This window comes from Helianthus annuus, chromosome 16 (genome assembly GCF_002127325.2).
Source record: "Helianthus annuus cultivar XRQ/B chromosome 16, HanXRQr2.0-SUNRISE, whole genome shotgun sequence".
Classification (NCBI taxonomy): Eukaryota; Viridiplantae; Streptophyta; class Magnoliopsida; order Asterales; family Asteraceae; genus Helianthus; species Helianthus annuus.
In genome coordinates this window covers 26292127-26312225 of record NC_035448.2, presented here as the reverse complement: position 1 = coordinate 26312225, position 20099 = coordinate 26292127, and positions in this window count along the sequence as shown.

Genomic DNA, 20099 nt, shown 5'->3' with positions numbered 1-20099 from the left:
TCCATTTTACGAAAACAATTCCGAAAAATTTTCAAGTTTCCGAAAAACAGTCACTTTCAAACGAAATAGCTTCTACGCGAAATGGACTTCAAACGAAATAGCACAAACGAAATGGACCTTTAAGCGAAATGAACTTTCAAACGAAATACCTCCTTCAAACGAAATAGGTTGTCATTTCATGCAAAAATGAGTAAACAAAGTGTCTTTTCGTGTGAAATGATGAAACAGAAAGATATTCAAGCGAAAAGGCCCGTTTCGTACGAAATGGACAAGTTTTTCAAACGAAATGGTGATGTTTCACACGAAAAGGTTCATTTCGTACGGAATGATCTCAGTTTTACAAACGAAATTAGAAGATCTGTCCATTTTGTCCGTGAATTTGGCCCATTTTTGTCACTTTTAGTCTGAATTTAGGTCTGAAACTTTCAAGGGTTTGTTAAAACTCTATTTTACACGTTATATTAGAAGATCTGTCCATTTTGTCCGTGAATTTGTCCAGAAATCCAAGAATGAGTAGAAAAACAGAATTCTAAGCATTGATTCAAATGAATTGACTCAGCCTGAGCTCTGATACCACTTGTAGGATCGTTTTCCGACCTATATAAGTCGTTCAGAGTCAAATTTAAGTCGTTTGAGAGGCGGAAACACTCAAACAACTAAGAATCGGTAATACAAAGGTGTAGAAATAGATATTTATACTTAAAGCAGGTTTTTCGTTGATTTTAAACGTCAATACACAGAGAGAAACTGGAAGCACTTCGTTACACGTTCTCTGACTTCGTACCAAATGAAAAACCAAACAGCCCTATATATAGGCAACTGATTGTGACAACTGGCACCAAACCGGTAATTTCCGTACACTTTAATTATTATTTAATGACTGCAATTATGTGCTTTAGTGTCAACATTATTTGATTTCACACAATACAAGTGAATTCATGCACGTTTTATACTACAAGAATTACATTATACATTAATGAACTGTGTTGCGCCAGAAATACAGGTAAACTCACCGGTAACACAAATGTGTCAACAGAACTGTAGAAAGCAGTCAAACATTAAAATTAGGGCCTAGGTGTAGGCCAATGACAAGAACACATTAAAACCCAAGAGTACATACAAGGGTTTACATTTATACCATCCGGAAGCCAAGATACGCACTAAAAAGCACCCGAAACGCACTTTAAGTGCAGAAATTTATTAAATTCAGCTCAAATCAGCTTTTAAATACATAAATATCATGCAGAAAATTCGTTTTATTATTCAGAATACTTCCTTAAGTGTCGGAGTTAAAAGGGTTACAAAAGGGCACTTGAAAGACACTAAACGGTGCAATTTAGCACTTTAACGAACCGGTATCCAACCGAACAACCGGACTTTACCTGGAACACAAAAATAATGTCAAACGCATTGTTTTTATTTTTCTAAGCTAGTTAGGGTCCCCGAACACCCTAACACACTATATATTCCATAACACATATAAACCACTAATTATTTCACTAATCTCCTAACTAGCTTATGTAACTAACCATTGAAGTTCAACTAATACCCCCCCCCCACATTAGGACGGTTCACTATGGGGTCCCACATGGGATTTCTTTGATTATTTAATTGGATCATGTTGGGAAAGTAATGGACATTAGAACCTAAAGACTAAAAGATGTTGGAACTTTTTCTATAAAAACCAAGGGATAACCACATATCATTCTCATCACCTTCAACCTTCACTAACCTCCTCTCCTTCCTCCATTACCTATGGCCACCACACACCACCACACTACTACCATTTTTCAATCCATATCCATCCATTCTAAGGTGATATTAAGCTGTAAGAAGGTCACTAACGAAGCTCGGTGCAAGCGGATCTTGAAGGACCTTCTTCATTTGCTTTTATCCACTTCATTTACCCTCTTGAACTTCTCTAGCCTTGTGCTAGTAGTAAGTGCTTTAAATCTTCATCTTGTTCTTATTTTTAGTGGTTAATAGGTGATTTAATGGATAAAAATTAAGAACACTAAAGAACTTCCATAAAAGTCTTGAACATAAGTGATTAATGGTGGATAAAGAGTAAATATGTGTGTAAATCATGTGAATCTTGTCTAGTTGTGATTATTTTATGTTGTTTGTGTCTAGTAGTGGGATGGATCATCATCAACCACACTAGATCATGTTCATGGAACGTGAACTAGTAATATGTTAAGAGTAGAAATTGTAAGATGATGAACTCTTCCACTCACAAAACATGACCTTGTGTAAACATAATTGTTCTTGTAAAATAAGACTCTAAACATGTAGATCTAAAGATCTACAAGTGGTTTTTCAAAAAAACCAAGTTAAAAATACAAGTTTTACTTAATCTTGGTTCTTAAACAAATAGACCCTATTTTTGGTGGTTAACAAAGCAAAGATACACATATGTAACAAGAAAAATACAAGAAGTAATATTTTTAGAAATTAATGTCACAAGTTGTAAAGAACTAATTTCTTTAAAAATGGAACTTTTAAAGAAACAAACACACTTTAGAGAGTAACAAGACTTACTAATAGTAAGTTACTACACACTTTTTGTAAATTTTCAAGTTCATGAAATAGAGAAATTAGTGATTGTTGTTGATAATTGTTGTTGATGATTGTTGTTGGTGATTGTTGACGATTTAAAAGAAAATAAACACATGTTTAAAAACATGGGAAACCTCTATTTTTAGGGGAAACTCTGTCGAAATTTTAATAAATTTAGACACTTAGAAAAATATATAAGTTTTGAGAAACTTATCCCCTAAAAATGTGTCTAGACAATTTACCCAGGGTTTCTCTAAATTTTCGTGATAAGAAAAGATGATTTCTTCAAGGTTAAAGATTGACAATAAGTATGTATATTGTTGAGAGAATATATATATTATTTTGTCACCAAATTTTGTGCTAAGTGTATGTAGTATGTATTATACGTGCAAGTGTATTAGGACTTGAAAATACACTCAACACCCGTAAGAAAGGAAAATACAAAACTACACATACAACCACGCTTAAGCAAAATACAAGAAAATATATTATTTGACAAGATAAATAACTTGGACAAGTTTTGAACATAAACTGAAGTTTTAAACAGAAATACATAATTCGGGTGCAAAGTGCAAAATACAAAATACTTATGTTAATTTTTGAGAAAATAATATAAGTAAGATACATAGTTAAAAATATAAAATATTTTTAACACAACAATATATATACAAAAGATAGTGACTTGTGCTTGTACGATAAAAGTCTAGTGACTAACGATAATAAAACACGTTTAGGTCACGACGCACTATAAGCAAATCCGGTGAAGTTACGACGCAAGGAACGCAAAGTTGTGAGTTCATGCTCCCCCTTTTCTTTAACTTTTTTTGGTTTTACAAAATGTTACAATGTTTTTGATGGGTACAAAAACATTCAAGTGAAACATTCTAGATCATGTCTCGAATAGGGTACCATAAGCACCATTAATCAACGTATACATTCAGACCGCGGAACAAAAGGTTAGATCTAATGGGTTTCAGGCAACCCCACTCTTGGCCTACTTCTACCAATGAGTGCTTCTGTGTCTCAGTCAAAGTTGACAAAAATGCCTAGGTTTGGTGACTTCCTATGTCGTGACATATGTTAGTAGCCTTGCAAACCACTAGCAATCTCACACATTCAAACAGTCATAGTACCCAGTTACAGATACGTTTTACAAGTTACATTCAAACATTCATACAATCTACAAGTTTCATATTATGTTTTCATTCGAGTATATTAAACATTCAAAACAATCACTGCATGAATTCACACCAACATTATGTTGACGTTTTTTTCAAAACTCACATGTATTTCAGGTAACTAAAGGTGGATGTGCGCGCGGTCCTACTCATGCTTATGGATGTCGTCTATGTTTTGTTTAAATAAAGTTGTAAACTTTTAAGACAATGTTTTATGCTATCGTCGTGATGTAGACGCTAAACTTGTGTTTTCAAATTATGAATGGTTGGTATTTAAAGTTATTTTTGTGAGCATGTAGTATATTTACCATTCGTATGCAATGAGAATCATTCATGATCACACCTCGTGCTTCCACCGCAGAAAGGGGTGTGACAGATTGGTATCAGAGCTGCGATTGTAGTGAACCAGGATTCCTTCTCGAGTCTAGTCTACAATCTCTAGGATCCTTCACGGAAACAATTTTCCAAAGAGTTTTCATTGCATGAAACTTCCCGCGACATCCACTGCCTGAAACTGTTTACACAAGTCTAGAAAAGACACTATGAGACTTAGGGTGCACAGGAGTAGCACTTGTCTTTAACTAAGAAATTACTTGCAATTATGTGTGATAATTAGCATGTACATGTACTAGAAGTGGGATACCGCTAGTATAGATGACTTTACCTGAAAACAATGGCCTATCTGAGGGAAGTGATACGAGGACAAAACGAACTGTGCGGACTGTACAAGGAGTTACGTAATTATGGATGCATACATAATTATGGAACTCAGTGCACAGAAACCACAGCAAGTCTTGTCGTGCATGCATTCCCTCAGTGAAAGAAAAAGGTCAAACGTACACTCTTTGGAGTGATGGCCTAGGGTATAAAGACAAGAACCACCAACGTGAAGTAAGGTGTTTACCTAATTATACATGCTTGTTGTTGTATGAATTAATTGCGCGAATTGTTTGATGTCACTTATGTGGTATATGCATGCGTATATATATATACTACTACTATCTCGTACGACGATATCAAACAAATGTCTAACCCTATTATGTTATGTTCTGTCAGAACATGGCACCAAGAAGAGCTGTGAACGCTCGTGATCAACCTCCCCCTCCCCCACTGCCAAAGCCTGCTGAAGAGCTGAACGCTCTACTAGAAGAAAGGATCTCTGCTGCTATCGCCCTGTACGAGGCGAACTGTACTCAAGACAGTGGAGGACCAAGCAATGCTAGGCGTAACGGACATGGAGATTCATCTGGAGGACACATAGCTCAAGGTAACCATAAGAAAATTTGCTAAGCATGGGGAAATTTATGACCGGTCTTTGTTTCATTATTTCTTCGATTGCTCACAAATGAATTGGTTGGGTCAATTACAGGCTACACCTTCAAGCAGTTCCTTGACTGCAAACCAATGAACTACGATGGCACTGGAGGAGCAGTAGCGTTTGTGCGTTGGACGGAAAAGACTGAAGCCACAATCCGCATGAGCAAGTGTACCGCGGATCAACAAGTCACTTTTGCTACTGGGCTGTTTGTCGACGAAGCACTGACATGGTGGAATTTGCAAGTTCAAACGCTGGGTGATGATGCCGCGTATGGCATGACTTGGGATGAATTGAAAGAGAAGATGAGAGAAAAGTACTGCTCTCGTGCCGAACTCCAAAGGTTGGAGACGGAATTCTAGCACTTGACTATGGTAGGTGCTGACATCACTGGGTATACTCGAAGGTTCCATGATTTGTCTAGGGTGATTCCCTACATGGTGACCCCGAAATTCAAACGCGTTGAACGCTACATTTGGGGACTGGCCCCAGAGTTTCGCGGCATGGTGACTTCAGCCAAACCACAAACAATCACCGAGGCTGTAACTCTGGCCGTCAGCCTTACTGAAGATTGTGTTCGTATGTAGAAGCTATCACTGAACCCAACAGAAAATACCGAGGCGCATGCTGAGTCGTCTGGTGACAAGAAAAGAAAGCATTCAAATCTCAGCCAAGCAACCCGCAGCAACAAGGGTTCGAACAACAAGAAGCGTGACACTAACCCACCTAGGGAGGCAAAAACCTTCGCAGCTGCAAATGAGTCTGGAGCTAAGAAGTATCAGGGCACTCTGCCCAAGTGTAACCGCTGTGGTTTTCATCATGTGGGAAATTATCGCGTTGGGAAGTGCGAGAACTGCGGAAAGTCAGGCCATCGTACCGAAGATTGTTGGGGTAAAGGTATTGGAGGCCGCAATGGTAATGGTAATAGGAACGGGAATGGAAACCGTAACGGTGCTGGTAATGGGAACGATGGCGGAAATGAAAATGGCAACAATAACCGGGTTGGAAATGAAGTTGGGTGAAACCAAGGATGCTTCAGTTATGGAAGCAATGAACATTTCATGAGAGACTGCCCGAAGAAAAACAACGCTCAGGCTCGAGCATTTGTGAGTGGAGCAAGGGACGCACGCGAGGACCCTAACGTGGTCACCGGTACGTTTCTCGTTAACAATCACTTTGCATCCATATTATTTGACACTGGTGCCAATTATAGTTTCATGTCTATGGAATTTAAACGTAGGGTAAAGTTCTTGTACAAATAATCTTAACATACTAAACATACAAATTGAAGGAAAACTCAAAAAGACAAGGTGGCATTTTTGTAATTATCAATAACTATCAAAGTTACTCTACAAATATACCTAAAAAAACCTAACCACTCCCCCCACCCCCAAAAAAAACCTAAACCCCCCACCCCCCCCACCCCCCAAAAACCTAAAAAAAACCTAACCCCCCCCCCCACCCCCAAAAACCTAAAAAAACCTAACCCCCACCACCCAAAAACCTAAAAAAAACCTAACCCCCCCCCCCCACACCCCCCAAAAACCTAAAAAAACCTAACCCCCAACCCCCAAAAACCTAAAAAAAAACCTACCCCCCCCCAACCCCACCCCCAAAAACCTAAAAAAAACCTAACCCCCCCCCCACCCAAGCTAAAATGCTAAAAACTAAACCCCCCAAAAAACCTAAAAAAATCTAAAAAAATAAAAAAAAAACACAAATTATTTATTTTATTTTTTTAACATTTTTTATTAAAAAATCGCTACTTTTAGTAGCAGCCCAAATTTTTTTTTTTTTTTTTTCTAACGAAATGTAGCGATTTTTAATAAAAAATGTTAAAAAAAATTTTGTGTTTTTTTAGGTATTTTTGGTTGTAACTTTGATAGTTGGTGGTAATTACAAAAATGCCACCTTGTCTTTTTGGGTTTTCCTTCAATTTGTATGTTTAGTATGTTAAGATTATTTGTATTTGATCTTTTGCCTTTAAACGTATGCTTGGGATAGAGTCTAGTAGATTGGATATTCCTTACTCCATAGAACTAGCGAATGGTAAACTTGTCGAATCAGGTGAAGTGGTTAGAGGTTGCTCATTAAAACTTGGCGAACAAAATTTTAGCATCGATCTCTTACCTATTCAATTGGGTAGCTTCGATGTAGTGGTCGGAATGGACTGGTTGTCCAAGAACAAAGCTGAAGTTATTTGTCATGAGAAAATCATTCGCATCCCTTTGGCGAATGATGAAACTCTCATCGTACATGGAGAAAAACGAGACGCGCCTCTATGAATCATCAGTTGCATGAAGGCACAGAAGTGCTTAAGGAAAGGATGTGTTGCTTTCCTAGCGCATGTTGTAGATAAGAAGGCGGTGGAGCCGAAGCTCGAAGATATTCCAGTGGTGAAAGAATTCCCTGATGTCTTTCCTGAAGATCTGCCAGGACTACCTCCGCAACGACAAGTCGAATTCCGTATAGACTTGGTTCCAGGAGCCGCTCCGGTAGCCAAGGCACCCTATCGACTTGCACCATCCGAGATGCAAGAATTGTCTACACAACTCCAGGAGTTATTGGATAAAGGATTCATAAGGCCAAGCTTCTCACCATGGGGAGCTCCAGTACTGTTCGTGAAGAAGAAGGATGGAACACTGCGGATGTGTATAGATTACAGAGAACGGAACAAGCTCACTATCAAGAATCGGTACCCACTACCGAGGATTGATGACTTATTTGATCAATTGCAAGGATCAAGCTACTATTCCAAGATCGACCTTCGATCTGGATACCACCAGTTAAGGATACAAGAGGAAAGTGTACCAAAGACTGCATTCAGAACACGCTATGGGCATTATGAGTTCCTTGTGATGCCATTTGGACTGACGAACGCGCCAGCGGTATTTATGGATCTGATGAACCGCGTATGAAAACCATATCTCGATAATTCGTGATAGTATTTATCGATGATATCCTGATCTACTCACGGACGATAGAAGAGCACGAGCAACACCTCAGAACCATACTGGAACTACTGAAGAAAGAGAAACTCTATGCAAAATTCTCAAAGTGCGAATTCTGGATTCACGAAGTTCAATTTCTTGGTCACGTTGTGAATAAGAAGGGCATTCACGTAGACCCATCCAAGATTGAAGCCATAAAGAATTGGGAAGCCCCCAAAACCCCAACTAAAGTTCGTCAATTTTTGGGATTAGCGGGCTATTATCGACGGTTTATTGAGAATTTCTCAAAGATAGCTCAGCCGCTAACTACCCTTACGCAGAAAGACAAGAAGTATGACTGGGGTGTTAAACAAGAAGAAGCTTTTCTGCTACTCAAAAACAAGCTATGCGATGCATCAATACTGTCACTACCCGAAGGCACAGAAGACTTCGTGGTATACTGCGACGCTTCATGACAAGGTCTGGGTTGCGTGCTTATGCAACGCCAAAAGGTCATCGCTTACGCTTCAAGACAATTGAAAGTACATGAAAGGAACTACACCACACACGACTTGGAGCTGGGTGCGGTAGTATTCGCCTTGAAGATCTGGCGATATTATCTATATGGTACTCGATGTACAATCTACACAGATCACAAAAGCCTACAACACATACTTGATCAGGAGGAACTGAACATGCGACAGCGGCAATGGGTCGAGCTGCTAAATGATTATGACTGTGAGATTAAGTACCACCCTGGAAACACAAACGTTGTAGAGGACGCATTAAGTCGAAAAGAAAGGGTTAAGATCCTAAGAGTTCGAGCACTGGAAATGACTATTCGAACGAACCTCACTACACGCATTCGTGACGCATAACAAGAAGCCCTTAAGATGGAAAACCGTAAAGCTGAATATCTCCGGGGTGCATTGAAGTACATAGCGCCAAATGAAGAGGGAGCCTTATACTTTAAGAAGCGTATTTGGGTTCCGCTCTATGGTGGCCTACGAGAAGTCATCCTTGATGAAGTCCATAAATCGAGATACTCGATCCATCCAGGATCGGACAAGATGTATCAAGACTTAAAGGAATACTATTGGTGGCCGAGACTCAAGAGTGGCGTTGCTGTCTACGTTGGAAAATGCCTAACCTGTGCTAAGGTTAAGGCTGAATATCAGAAACCGTCCGGCCTATTACAACAACCAGAGATTCCCATGTGGAAGTGGGAGCAAATCTCGATGGACTTCATAACGAAATTTCCAGGACCCCAAGAGGGCACGACATGATATGGGTGATAGTCGATCGGCTAACAAAGTCTGCGCATTTCCTACCAATCCGAGAGAAGGATATCACTGGAAAGCTTGCTGAGATATACCTAAAAGAGATTGTGACACGTCATGGAGTGCCTATCTCAATCATTTCAGACAGAGATGGACGCTTTGTCTCAAGAATCTGGCGATCCTTTCAGGAAACCTTTGGGTCTCAGCTAGATCTAAGCACGGCATTCCATCCACAAACAGACGGCCAGAGTGGACGGACTATACAAACATTAGAAGATATGCTTCGCGCATGTGTCATGGACCTAGGCGGCAGCTGGGATACTCATCTATCTTTAGTTGAGTTTTCCTATAATAACATTTATCATACAAGCATCAAAGTCGCACCGTTCGAAGCTCTGTATGGCCGCAAGTGCCGATCGCCTCTATGTTGGGCAGACGCTGGAGACAAAAGAATGGTTGGTCCTGAATTGGTACAAGAGACGACCGACAAGATTACACAGATCCGAGAGCGCATTAGGGCGGCTCGAGATCGACTAAAGAGCTACGATGATCGAAGACGTAAACCATTAGAATTCGAGGTGGGAGACAAAGTTTTTTTGAAAGTCTCACCTTGGAAGGGCGTAGTCAGATTTCGAAAGCGTGGAAAACTGAATCCACGATACATCGGACCATTCAAGATCCAAGAATTGGTACCGTAGCGTACAAGTTGGAGTTACCGGAGGAACTTAATGGAGTACATGATACGTTCCATGTATCCAACCTCAAGAAGAGTCCAACACAGGAAAACGTGATCATCCCTACTGATGAAGTGCATATTGACGACACTCTCCGGTTTACAGAACAACCCGTTGAGGTTACAGACTGGAAAGTCAACAAGACCAGAAGGAGCAGTGTCAAGCTTGTCAAAGTACGTTGGAACTCCAAACACAGACCCGAGTACACGTGGGAACGTGAAGACCAGTTCAAAGAAAACTATCCCCACCTGTTCAAGAAGACTCTTGCGAGAGTTAGTTCAGCCTGAATTTCGGGACAAAATTCTTTTAACGGGGGGAGACTGTGACAACTAGCACCAAACCGGTAATTTTCATACAATACAAGTGAATTCATGAACGTTTTATACTACAAGAATTACATTATACATTAATGAACTGCGTTGCGTCAGAAATACTAGTAAACTCACCGGTAACACAAATGTGTCAACAGAACTGCAGAAAGCAGTCAAACATTAAAATTAGGGCCTAGGTGTAGGTCCAATGACAAGAACACATTAAAACCCAAGAGTACATACAAGGGATTACATATATACCATCCAGAAGCCAAGATACGCACTAAAAAGCACCCGAAACGCACTTTAAGTGCAGAAATTTATTAAATTCAGCTCAAATCAGCTTTTAAATACATAAATATCATGGAGAAATTTCGTTTTATTATTCAGAATACTTCCTTAAGTGTCGGAGTTAAAAGGGTTACAAAAGGGCACTTGAAAAACACTAAACGGTGCAATTTAGCACTTTAACGAGCCGGTATCCAACCGAACAACCGGACTTTACCCGGAACACAAAAATAATGTCAAACGCATTGTTTTTATTTTTCTAAGCTAGTTAGGGTCCCCGAACACCCTAACACACTATATATTCCATAACACATATAAACCACTAATTATTTCACTAATCTCCTAACTAGCTTATGTAACTAACCATTGAAATTCAACTAATACCCCCCCCCCCACATTAGGACGGTTCACTATGGGGTCCCACATGGGCTTTCTTTGATTATTTAATTGGATCATGTTGGGAAAGTAATGGACATTAGAACCTAAAGACTAAAAGATGTTGGAACTTTTTCAGTAAAAACCAAGGGATAACCACATATCATTCTCATCACCTTCAACCTTCACTAACCTCCTCTCCTTCCTCCATTACCTACGGCCACCACACACCACCACACAACCACCATTTTTCAATCAATATCCATCCATTCTAAGGTGATATTAAGGTGTAAGAAGGTCACTAACGAAGCTTGGTGCAAGCGGATCTTGAAGGACCTTCTTCATTTGCTTTTATCCACTTCATTTACCCTCTTGAACTTCCCTAGCATTGTGCTAGTAGTAAGTGCTTTAAATCTTCATCTTGTTCTTATTTTTAGTGGTTAATAGGTGATTTAATGGTTAAAAATTAAGAACACTAAAGAACTTCCATAAAAGTCTTGAACATAAGTGATTAATGGTGGATAAAGAGTAAATATGTGTGTAAATCATGTGAATCTTGTCTAGTTGTGATTATTTTATGTTGTTTGTTGCTAGTAGTGGGATTGATCATCATCTAACCACACTAGATCATGTTCATGGAACGTGAACTAGTAATATGTTAAGAGTAGAAATTGTAAGATGATGAACTCTTCCACTCACAAAACATGAACTTGTGTAAACATAATTTTTCTTGTAAAATAAGACTCTAAACATGTAGATCTAAAGATCTACAAGTGGTTTTTCAAAAGAACCAAGTTAAAAATACAAGTTTTACTTAATCTTGGTTCTTAAACAAATAGACCCTATTTTTGGTGGTTAACAAAGCAAAGATACACATATTTAACAAGAAAAATACAAGAAGTAATATTTTTAGAAATTAATGTCACAAGATGTAAAGAACTAATTTCTTTAAAAATGGAGCTTTTAAAGAAACAAACACACTTTAGAGAGTAACAAGACTTACTAAATACCCTAGTAAGTTACTACACAATTTTTGTAAATTTTCAAGTTCATGAAATAGAGAAATTAGTGATTGTTGTTGATAATTGTTGTTGATGATTGTTGTTGGTGATTGTTGACGATTTAAAAGAAAATAAACACATGTTTAAAAACATGGGAAACCTCCATTTTTAGGGGAAACTCTGTCGAAATTTTTATAAATTTAGACACTTAGAAAAAATATATAAGTTTTGAGAAACTTATCCCCTAAAAATGTGTCTAGACAATTTACCCAGGGTTTCTCTAAATTTTTGTGATAAGAAAAGATGATTTCTTCAAGGTTAAAGATTGACAATAAGTATGTATATTGTTGAGAGAATATAAGTATTATTTTGTCACCAAATTTTGTGCTAAGTGTATGTAGTATGTATTATACGTGCTAGTGTATTAGGACTTGAAAATACACTCAACACCCGTAAGAAAGGAAAATACAAAACTACATATACAACCACGCTTAAGCAAAATACAAGAAAATATATTTGTGAAAATATATTATTTGACAAGATAAATAACTTGGACAAGTTTTGAACATAAACTGAAGTTTTAAACAGAAATACATAATTCGGGTGCAAAGTGCAAAATACAAAATACTTATGTTAATTTTTGAGAAAATAATATAAGCAAGATACATAGTTAAAAATATAAAATATTTTTAACACAACAATATATATACAAAAGTTAGTGACTTGTTCTTGTACGATACAAGTCTAGTGACTAACGATAATAAAACACGTTTAGGTCACGACGCACTATAAGCAAATCCAGTGAAGTTTACGACGCAAGGAACGGAAAGTTGTGAGTTCATGCTCCCCCTTTTCTTTAACTGTTTTTGGTTTTATAACTTCAGGGGTGAAATACATGTTACAAAATGTTACAATGTTTTTTATGGGTACAAAAACATTCAAGTGAAACATTCTAGATCATGTCTCGAATAGGGTACCATAAGCACCATTAATCAACGTACACATTCAGACCGCGGAACAAAAGGTTAGATCTAATGGGTTTCAGGCAACCCCACTCTTGGCCTACTTCTACCAATGAGTGTTTCTGTGTCTCAGTCAAAGTTTACAAAAATGCCTAGGTTTGGTGACTTCCTATGTCGTGACATATGTTAGTGGCCTTGCAAACCACTAGCAATCTCACACATTCAAACAGTCATAGTACCCAGTTACAGATACGTTTTACAAGTTACATTCAAACATTCATACAATCTACATGTTTCATACTATGTTTTCATTCAGATTATATTAAACATTCAAAACAATCACTGCATGAATTCACACCAACATTATGTTGACGTTTTTCCAAAACTCACATGTATTTCAGGTAACTAAAGGTGGATGTGCTTGCGGTCCTACTCATGCTTATGGATGTCATCTATGTTTTGTTTAAATAAAGTTGTAAACTTTTAAGACAATGTTTTATGCTATCGTCGTGATGTAGACGCTAAACTTGTGTTTTCAAATTATGAATGGTTGGTATTTAAAGTTATTTTTGTGAGCATGTAGTATGTTTACCATTCGTATGCAATGAGAACCATTCATGATCACACCTCGTGCTTCCGCCGCAGAGAGGGGTGTGACACTGATTTCACACGAAATGGCAACATGCTATTTCGTACGAAATGCCAAAACCTCATTTCGTACGAAATGGCCAAACTCCCATTTCGTGTGAAATGACTACAAATACAAATAACTTTATGCTTTTGACACTTTTAACCCTATTACAAGCTACCAACATGACCTAGATTGTTGACGTAGGCGATAGACATCGTGCACTAACAATAGACCATGAAGTCATCGGTACTATCGGATAAGGATAAAATGGGCGCATCACAAAGTTTATCTTTCAGTAGCTGAAAAGCCGCCTCTTGCCTTTCGCCCCAATCAAACTTCTTATCCTTTTGTGTCAGGGACGTTAGTGGTTGAGCAACTTTTGAAAAGTTCTCTATGAATCATCTATAATAGCCCGCTAATCCCAGAAATTGTCGTATCTCAGTAGGGGTCTTAGGCGCTTCTCAGTTCTTGATCGCCTCAATCTTAGCCGGGTCGACATGAATTCCCTTCTCATTTACCACATGACCTAGGAACTGTACCTCGCGAATCCAAAATTCGCACTTCGAAAACTTTGCATATAGTTGTTCCTTTTTCAAGAGTTCCAAGATAGCTCGCAAATGTTTCTCATGTTCCTTCTCGGTTCGCGAATATATTAGGATATCATCCGTGAACACGATTAAAAACTTGTCCAAATACGGTTTGCACACACGGTTCATGAGGTCCATGAATACCGCCGGTGCATGCGTTAAGCCGAACGGCATAACAAGAAACTCTTAATGTCCGTAACGAGTCCTAAAAGCCGTCTTGGGGATACTTTCCTCTTGTATTCTTAGTTAATAGTATCCCGATCTTAAATCGATCTTAGAGTAATAACTTGATCCTTGTAGTTGATCAAACAAGTCGTCGATTCTCGGTAGAGGGTTTCGGTTCTTAATAGTAAGTTTGTTCAATTCCCGATAATCTATGCACATGCGAAGACTACCGTCTTTCTTTTTAACAAATAATACCGGAGCTCCGCAAGGGGAGAAACCCGGTCTAATAAATCCTTTTTCTAGCAACTCTTGAAGTTGCATAGGTAACTCTTGCATCGAAGACGGAGCTAATTGGTACGAGGATTTCGTCATTAGTGCGGCTCTCGGCATCAAATCCATGCAAAACTTAACTTGTCGTTGCGGAGGTAATCCATGCAAGTCTTCTGGGATAACTTCAGGGAATTCCCTCGCAAAGGGTATTTCCTCCAGTTTTGGCTCCTCCGTTTTCTCGTTGACCACATGAGCTACAAAGGCTACGCAACCTTTTTGGTAGGCACTTCTGGCCTTCATGCTATTGATGATTCGTCAAGGTGTCTCGCGCTTCTCTCCGCGTGCTATGAACATCTCTTAATAAGACAGGGGAAACACAGATAGTTTTCTCTTAATAACCACTTTCACTCGATTGTCGGACAACTAGTCTGTGCCAAACAGCTACGTTGTGACAACCCAATTGAGCGGGTAAAAGGTCGGTATTAAATCTCCGTGCTCCAAGTTCAAAAATGCATCCCTTTACACCTTCTCCCGACTCAACTAATTTTACCATTTTCCAATCCTATAGAATGAGGGGACGTCTAGCTTACTCGATGCTGGCCCCGTATCTTTTTAAATTCTATGGAGATGAAGTTAAGAATCGGCACCGGTATCGTATGAAATGGTTGTGAAATGTTGGGTGATAGGAAACGTACCAGTGACCCATAATGATTCCACATGGGTCAGCTAAACCCCCAAATCTTGTGCTTAATACATTGAATTCGATCTTTAACTCTTGAAAAGGTACCATTAATGGGTCGTCAGCATAACACTTCTTTAACTGTGATACGTGGAATACGTCGTGAACATTGCCCAGCTCAGTAGGTAACTCCAACCTATAAGCCACCTTACCGATACGCTCCAAAACCTTAAACGGCCCAACATAACGTGGGTTCAGCTTGCCACGTTTCCCAAAGCGTACAACCCCTTTCCATGGTGAGACTTTCAGCATGACTCGGTCATTCACTTCAAACACTACCTCTTTGGCACGCTTGTCCGCATAGGCCTTCTGGCGGTCACGAGCAGCTGCCATACGTTCTCTGATTTTCACGATCATATCTGAAGTTTCGAGTACCATCTCAGGACCTGTGATCTGACTATCACCCACCTCAGCCCAGCAGAGAGGTGAACGACACTTCCTCCCATACAGTGCCTCAAATGGTGCCGCTTTGATACTGGTGTGGTAGCTGTTATTGTAGGAAAACTCTACCAACGGCAAGTGCTTCTCCCATCCTTTCCCAAAATCAATAACGCATGCCCGCAGCATATCCTCTAGTGTCTGAATGTTCACTCTGACCATTCGTTTGTGGGTGATAGGCCGTGCTCATATCGAGACGTGAGCCGAACGACTTATGCATAGCCTGCCATAACTCCGAAGTAAAACGAGGATCTCGATCAGAAATAATAGAAGTCGGCACCCCGTGCCTAGAAACCACCTCTTTAAGGTACACTGCTGCAAGTTGCGAATACTTATCTGTCTCCTTGATCGCTAGGAAGTGTGCTGACTTTGTGAGACGGTCGACAATAACCCATATAGTATCGTTCCCAGCCTGTGTTCTAGGTAACCCCGTAACAAAATCCATAGCGATCTGTTCCCATTTCCACATGGGTATCTCTGGCTGCTGAAGTGGTCCCGAAGGCTTCTGGTACTCTGCCTTGACCCTAGCACAGGTCAAACACTTACTCACGTAGGTGGCAATAATAGCTTTCATGTTCGGCCACCAATACAAAACCTTGAGGTCCTGGTACATCTTATCAGACCCTGGATGAATAGAATATCGTGACTTGTGTGCTTCGTCCATCACAAGTTCTCGAAGATCACCAAGTGAAGGAACCCATATCCGTTCCATGAAGTAGTAGATATTGTCAGACCGTTGCTCGAACTTCTTCTTGTGTAACCCTCGTAATCCCTCGGCTTCGATATTTTCTTCCTTTAACGCTTCAATCTGAGCTGAATGAATCCGGGCAGGTAAATCAGAGTGAATGGTAAGCTGTAGGGCACGAACACGCTTCTGTTTCGGTTCCTTGCGACTGAGGGCATCAGCTACAACATTAGCTTTACCCGGATGATACTTGATAGCACACTCATAATCATTGAAAAGCTCGACCCAACGACGTTGCCGCATATTTAATTCCTTCTGGTCGAAGATATGTTGAAGACTCCTGTGATCGGTATATATGGTACACTTGGTACCGTACAGGTAATGCCTCCAAATCTTCAACGCAAAGACTACGGCTCCTAACTCCAGGTCGTGTGTCGTATAGTTCTTCTCGTGTACCTTCAACTGTCGAGAAGCATAAGCTATCACCTTGTCTCGCTGCATCAACACACAGCCGAGACCCTGAATAGACGCATCGCAATAAACCACAAAATCTTTAGTACCCTCTGGTAGCGATAAAATCGGCGCGCTGCACAACTTCTGCTTTAAGAGCTGAAAAGCTTCTTCTTGGTTCGATACCAAACTGTCACACCCCCAAATTACCACCTAGGGTATGTCCCTATTGGAGGTGCAACGATCCAACAAAGAGCCACCAATCATATCAAACACAAGTCATAATGTATTAAAATACCCAATTGAAAGAAATGTATCGTTTGAAAGTTAAACCAAAACCAAAGTAATGAGCGGAAGCATAAATGTATAAGTGTGTAAATGTATCAAAACCAAATCAATGTAATCGTTTATTATGACCATAACCACTCCAGCAGCATCAGACGGCAAGTTCCCAAGTTCCTTCAATAATTACCTACAAGCATGTAAACAAGTGTGTCAGACTACGCTGGTGAGTTCAAGGTTCGTGTTTGTTTACCAAGTAGTGTTACCAATCAGGTGAGCAAAACAGTTTACAAGACATTAGGTTGTTTGTTGTTAAGATGTTTGATGTTTCGATGTTGTTATTACTCGATTACCGAACGGCCATATGATATGTGATTGCCAACCCCAATGCCTCTATCAAAGCATTGGTCATGTTTTAAGGTAATTAGTTCACGCCCGTTCTCCTCGAACGTCGTGAGGGTGCCAAACCTAATAGCGCTATCAACTAATAACCCCCGTTGCCCTACAAGCAACGATCCGGTAGATGTAGTGGTCTTATAATGATAGAAAACTGAGTATGATAACCAACATCCCATTACCCATGCATTCCTCCTCGGAACGTTACCCGTTATCCCTTCCCTGGGATCCATGCTTGAGAAAAGAGCAATGAACTCACCTTTGGTTTGCTCGGTAAGATTATCTACGAGTCTACCAGTTAATCAAGTACGCCCTAAAGAAGTTACCGATATCAGTCATTTTTACGTACATATGAACCATAGTTCTTACATTCAAGTAATTCACGTACTCATTGATCACATCAAACACATTCACGGTACATGTAACGCACGCCCGTAATTCAGAGCATGACAGTTATACATTCCTCTAGAGCCACCGAGCATTTGCTTAACATGTAATCTCTCAAACATGCCACATAAATACACACATAATTTACTAGTATTCACCTCAAGCCCAGTTGTTAAACATGTGTGGCCCAACGGTTTAAATGGGTTCATTACAAGTGTTCTCTACAATATCATGTCTCAATACCTATTTAATAATTTAACTCCTTAGACACTTACCCATGTGGTCCGGTTGCAATATGTGGCCCAATCAACACACAGGCCCAAGTTATGAATGAAAACCAATTAATAGATCTGATATGGGCGAAGGTGTGGGCTTGGCTGATGACCCGAAGTCATGCAGCCCAGCCATGTTCGAAAGAATTTAAGCAGGCCTTCCCCCACTCTTCGGCCCCCATGTTTCAAATATTTTCAGCCAACCAATTGCAACAGTTTACAACTCTAAATAAATTTCCTACTTTCCATGACTTATTATATATTTCTTGTGCATCATCAAAGTATCATAATAACCATTCGAACTGTTATACCTTTAACATTAGACCACAGCTCATACATCATACAGTTCAACCAATATCAATAAAGTTTAGCGTTAACATCAGCATTTAACTAATCAGTCGCACACTATACCAGGAATTATGTAACTGTAATATATCGTTACGCATTACCGACTAATATTTCTAGCAGATTTCCCCCGCATCCGATCATTATTATGAAATCATGAATTCAAGTATCACAAATATTCACATGTGATCATTCATACTGTTAATGGATCGAGCCCATCCTTTGTTCCAGATTTATATTCAAACCAAATCAAGTAGTCTAATCTAGCTACTGTTATCATTATCTAACATTTATTCACATACAGTTATGCAAGCACCAATCATTCATTATTAAAACACCACTTACAATTCACATAAAATCATGAGTTCAAACACATAAACGTCCCGTCTGTTTTAGTGACCGATTAATATGTTATCGACTTGCGATTCACAAGAAAATCCTATATTCATGATCGCTAACATACATCCCGTTCCTAAGCAATTCCCAAATCGCAGCACCATATATCAATAATATATATATTATCGTTAGCATTCGATCGCTATCACGTACGAATCACAATATGCAAAAAAAAGAATAATCATCAACCAGGAAGTACTAACCAGAGTTTGGGTCGAACAAGATGAAAGGGGGGGGGTTTACTGCCGTCGTGCCACAAGTGGGGAAGTAGGGTTTTATAAAATTGTGTTGTTTGCTCCTTACCATCTACGTACATATGCATATATAAAAGAAGGATAGGAAAAGTTGGGCTGAATGCACATGAGTTGGGCCGAGACCCCATGCTAACACAGAATAGTGATTAGGCTATTTTTTTTTTATATCCATAACTTAAAAGTGATAATACTCCTATCATGCATTCTCGGGTCTGGTTATGATGTGGGCCTAAGGAAAGAGAGGCCCAAGTGGCCATGGAGTGTGATACGAATAGTTTTGCGGCCCAATTCGAAGAACTAAACAATTCGCCTAATGAGTTCGTAATTTAAGTATGCCATGACTATCTCCTATTCAGATAATGAGTTCATGAATTACTACACACCCACACACGAGCATTTATCAAATTGAACGTAATTACACCGGTTAACATTTGTGAGATTGGTGTAGTGCTAACCTGAGGATTCGGGATGTCACATCATCCCCAACTTGAAAGAAATTTCGTCCCGAAATTTGACAAGTAGGCACGAAAAATTGAAGTGATAATCAGAATTGTTGCGGATTTTGCTCAGGTGCTATATCATCCCCAACTTGAAAGGGAATCTCGCCCCGAGATTCACCCGTTGTGCTTGACTCTGCCTTGTCTTTGGGAAAGAGGTGAGGGTACTTTAGTTTCATCTGATCCTCGCGCTCCCACGTGAACTCCGGTCCACGTCTTGAGTTCCAACGAACTTTAACAATCGGAATGCGACTATGTTTACGCACTTTGACCTCACGGTCCATGATCTCGATGGGTTCTTCAACAAACTGTAGCTTGTCGTCGATCTTTAACTCTTGAAAAGGTACCATTAATGGGTCGTCAGCATAACAC